This window comes from Cryptomeria japonica, chromosome 2 (assembly GCF_030272615.1).
Source record: "Cryptomeria japonica chromosome 2, Sugi_1.0, whole genome shotgun sequence".
Classification (NCBI taxonomy): domain Eukaryota; kingdom Viridiplantae; phylum Streptophyta; class Pinopsida; order Cupressales; family Cupressaceae; genus Cryptomeria; species Cryptomeria japonica.
The window spans coordinates 599843666-599848776 of record NC_081406.1 but is presented as its reverse complement, the minus strand read 5'-3'; positions in this window follow the sequence as shown (position 1 = coordinate 599848776).

The window sequence follows — 5111 nt, the reverse complement described above, 5'->3', positions numbered from 1 at the left end:
TATATATATATATAATTTTGATGTTTGTGAATTAGTGTAAGCTTATAATTAATATTGGTAATTATATTTATAAATTTAGAAGAATTATTTATTATCAGAAAGTAAAATTTATTATGATTTATATAAAAAATTGAGCCACCCAAAAAAACATATCTAACATTATCAATTGTCTTAGAGTTATACGTGATCATCATAAATTTGATGATCGTTAGCGCCTGGAACAAAAAGTTCACTAGGCAACAAAACCTCCTCCAAAGGTAGGAATGGAACATGAGCAACAAATGGAGAAGGTTCCATTGGTACAGAGGGGGACCCACCAGAAGCAAGAGGTAGAGAAGGATCCACGCAGCCTGAGGAGGCCACACCAATAGCAAGAGGCAAACCATCTTCTAGGGGGGATCATCAACAGTGTGTGAAGAGTCATCAAAAGAAGAATTGAAAGCTAAGACAATAAGGTTATCACCATAAGCATCCTTGCACCAAGTTGTAGTGCCTTTACATCGCATGAGAGAACAATTTGTGGCCAAGTGACCAATAGAGAAGCAATGGCTACATCGTAAGGGGATGCCCTCATAATCTAGCGAATGAGTCCAAGGCCTATCCCTAACCATAAGAACGACATCCCCAGGAAGAGGCATGGAGATGTCAATATCAATCAGAATGCGTGCAAATGTAGAAAGACCCATTAAGAAAGTGGTATCATCTACCTTCAAGAAGCGGCCAATGGAGTTGTCGATGGCTTCAAAACAAGAGTTCTCCAAAAAATGAAGGGCAAGATTGAGAAGATGAACCCATATTGGATGCACATTGAGTGGTTTAGTTAGAGGGTTGAAGGAGGTTGTCCATGGTTTGGCTGAGAGGGAGTGGATACCCCAAGTCCATAGCTTACTCAAAACCAAATCACGATTAGTAGGAGAAACAAAAGAAGCAACAAAAAAATCCTTAGCACAAGGGAAAAGCTCAATGTTATCTTAAACTAAGGGCTTCCAAAAATCCAACACCCGTTGATGAAAATTTGGGAGAGAAGGCCAAAGATTAATGCATCTACATACCAACCCACAACATTGGTAGAAGTCCACATTTTCCATTACATCTTGGCAACAGACCACAACAGGGGAGGTCTTGGCACAAGCAAGAGGATGAGATTTCCCTTTGAAAGGAAGAGCAACAATAAATCTGGCAACACGAGTAAAGCTTCTTCCTCCAGCAGTAGAATGCTATGGAGGAGGGACCCCAACACCTTCAACACTAGAGATAGGAACAAGGGGAACCACATCACCCAAAATAGGAGTCCCCAACACCACAAAAGGGGCAGAAATGGTTGCAGTAAGAGGTAGGGGACTCGTGGCAACAACAAACCCATGACCGGTAGCAGAAGACCTCGCGGCAGACCCAGACGTAGCAACTAGTGTGGCAAACTCAAACACAACAGCCTGGGCGGGAGCAGGTTGGTTCAAAAAGGGAACCATTGCTAGAGGAGTGGGAGCCATCTTTTAATTGTTGGACATATGATCTAAATGATGTCAAAGGAGTGATATTTGATGTCAAAAGAGTGTCAGTTGTGCTAATCAGTTATGTCATTGATGCATTGGCATCCAAAAGATTGAAAAATGTATATATCATCACGTCATATCAGAGCATTTTGAGTTGCGGTTGTATATGTGGCTATCTTTGGTGATGGATTCAATTGAGGAATGTTTGTAATATCATGTTGCATTTGTATATGTTGGTGGAACTAATCTGGTAGTCTGATTCATAATGTTTGAGGTAAGTTACCCAGACAGTGAGCTTGTTCTAGTAATTTCTTGTGATTTGCATTTCTTCATGTTTGAGAGTTATGTCATGTGGTTTGAAAGGAGAGTGTCTACACATGGTTTATCGTATTTCAAAATTGAAGTTCATTGGATAAAAAGTTGGAAGTGACAAAAGGGTCACTATGTCAGTTAATTAACCAGGTGGTTGTTCCAATTTGATGCGGTAGAGTCTTGTGGCATGTGCTCATTCAAGGTAGCATGTGGATGATTGTTGGGAAAAGATAGAGCTACATTGGGAACCACATGATGTGTTCAATCTTCTGGAGTAGTGTGTGGGGCTATTGGACCTAGTCTATTACACATTTGGACACATTTAGTTAAGAAGTGTTCATGTAGCCAACTTGTGGATATTATTTCCATGTTTTGGGTCGACACATGAATGTAATTGTAAATGCAATTCATATATATAGTTGTTTAGGGTCTGTCCTAGGGTGGTTGTAGCTAGAATGCTATTTAATTAGGGCTTCAATTTGAATATTATAGTGATGTAAGGTGAGTTCCATTCAAACATGTGCACCATTATCAGAAGATCATATGTTCTATCTAAGAGTGTCTGAAGCTTGATCGGATCAAGTGCAAGATGAATTATCAATCCTAAAGGTCCACAAATCATATCTTTGTAATATGGTAGGACTAGTATCTTATCCACTGAGTTGATGCTCTAATCTTTTTGTTAGGGATTGGTGTCTCTAGTGGGTTGGTGCCTACAAACACAATAGGGGATTGATGTCTCTAGTAGGTTGGTGTCTGCTTCATATTGTAGGTGATTCATTTTTTTGAGAAGTTGGATTTGGGCAATAGATCCAAGAAGTTATTCTCACCATGGTTTTTCACATCTTGGATTTCCACGTATATCTGATGTTCATTGTGTGGATGTGTGTTCTTTTATGTTGTTTAATTGCTTTATCATTAAGAAGATTGGGTTAAGTTGCTTTAATGTTGCATAAAATATTCTTGGAGAAGTAATTTATGGTGATTGTCATTTATTTAAGTTGAAATTGGGAAATATCGATTCACACCCCCCCACCCTCTTAGTATATTGTGTGGCCTTCATAATCATGAAGCAATTTAAATTCATCATTGATCAAATGCTAACGTTGAGGTTAATTCTAAATGAGTGATTTTATTAATAACATATCATGCGTTGATTATGGATGTCATTGTTGGGAGTTGTGCGAACTACGTAGGCTAGGGTCAAGAGGCCCTAGCTATGTTCCTAGTTTATTTACTATTGCATTAGGGGCATGAGGATTTATTTATGTTGTGCGAGGTCAATGGGGTTGTAGAGTGTTTTTGTTGGGGTTTTAGTTGTAGCGAGGGGTGTTTGGGGTTAGTGTTCTCCATGGAAAAAATTTGGTGGGTTTTTCTTGTCATTGATTTGTCTCTTTTTTGTTTGTGTGACTCAACTAGAGGTTGTTTGGGGTTTCGACGTAGGGTTCTTAATGTCTTCTTGTTTTCCATGGGGCGTTGCGTGGCTTTGCATTGAGGTTGTTCATTGAAACAAAATCTTCCCTTCAAAGAGGCAATGATAGGGGGAATATCGTCCCCAATCATGCAAAAAAATTTTGGCTTGGGATTGAATAACACTCCTATTGATAATTGTGCTTCTCAAAATGGAGGTTTTCGGCCTTTAAAGGTGAATGGTTGTCTTGCAAGCTATGAACATAGGCTTGTGCTTTTGATTCAACCTAATAATGTGTAGGAGGATGTCAAATATTTGAGCAATCACGTCTTGATTTGCAAGTTCATGGGTATTTGGGTTTCTCTACTCTTTTTGGAATCATGGGCTCATCGCACACGAGATCTGAAGGGCGAAATGGAGGTGATGTTGTCTGCCAATAGCTATTTTCTGGTGGTTTTTTCATGCATTTCATATAGAAATAAGGCCTTTTAAGGGGGGCCATATTTTTCCAATCAAGTTGGGTTGTACTTGTTCATTAAGTTATTGTATGTGGGGTTCAACCCTATAGATGAGCTTCCATGTAGGGTCCTATTCTAGGTGTACCTTCCATGGTTCCAGTTGAAATTTTGGAGAAATGACATTTTTCATTTAAGAGTGATGCTACTTGGTAAACCAATGCGCCTAGTGCAACAAACTATGAACAAAAAGGTACACTTATGCTCATGTGTGCATTGAAATTAAGTCTTCACCAGAGTATGGAAAATTGATTGGGATCCACCTCTTGATCTAGTAGATTGATTATGAAACTCTTCATTTTTATTGTCGAATGTGTCATGAATATGGTCATTTACAACGGATGTGTCCTAAAACGAATCTTATATGGTGTTCAAGTAATGGGTCATCTTATCCTACTAAACAGGACAAAGGGAAAGCACCTATGGTAGAAGATAAAGAGGGATTTATCCTGTCAAGGCCCATAACAAGGGAAGATGATAGATGAGAACTCTTAAGGATATGCATATTAATGAGGTGTTTAACAGATTTGATGCTCTAGAAGATTTAGACTAGTTTGATGAAGCCCTTGCAAGTATGCCTATTGGTCAAGAACCTAGGAGGACTGATCAATTAGGTGTTGAGATGGACAAACACTCTTCTTGTTGGTGCACAATTTGAAGCTCTGCATGCTCAAATGGACACAGCTACTCCCTTGTTGACTTCAAGTGAGTTGGAGACAAGTGGATACAAAGGGGTGAAAGATTGTCCAGGCTTAGAAAGTTTAATGGCTAATTTAGAGGACCCTTAGGATGTTGGTCAAAGTAAGGGAACCCTCAAAAAGGGGGCTCTTGAGAAGCCTCCTAAGGTAGGAAGGAAGAAAGATCAAGAAAAAGTGAAATTAATTGTTGAGACATTGGTTGAGTTTGGTTCTGTGAAAACCATTGATTCACATTTCTCTCCATCTAAAAAATGATAATTCTTTCATGGAATGTGAGGGGTATGAATAGCATCCCTAGATAAAATTCTATTCAAGATTTGATTCAATTTCATTCTCTAGCTATTGTCTTTATCTAGGAGACTATATTTTTTGTGGAAGGTATGTTGTGCTTGGCTTACAAGATTTGGGCTGAAGGCAAATGCTAGTGCACTGGAGCTCAAGACAATTGATGTGGTGTGTCTTGTCTCTAGGACCCAGGTAAATTTGTTTCTTTGTGGTGGATTTCTAATAGATCTTCGATGTCTATGATTGCCTCAAGTTTGGAATCAAGTGAAGTTAATTCCTCACTAATGGGTATGCTCTAACTAACCTCTCATGAAAGACTTTTCTTTGGTCTCATATCAGGATGGTTAGATTCCTTGTCCCTTATCTTCCTTGGATCCTTACAGGGGATTTCAATGTT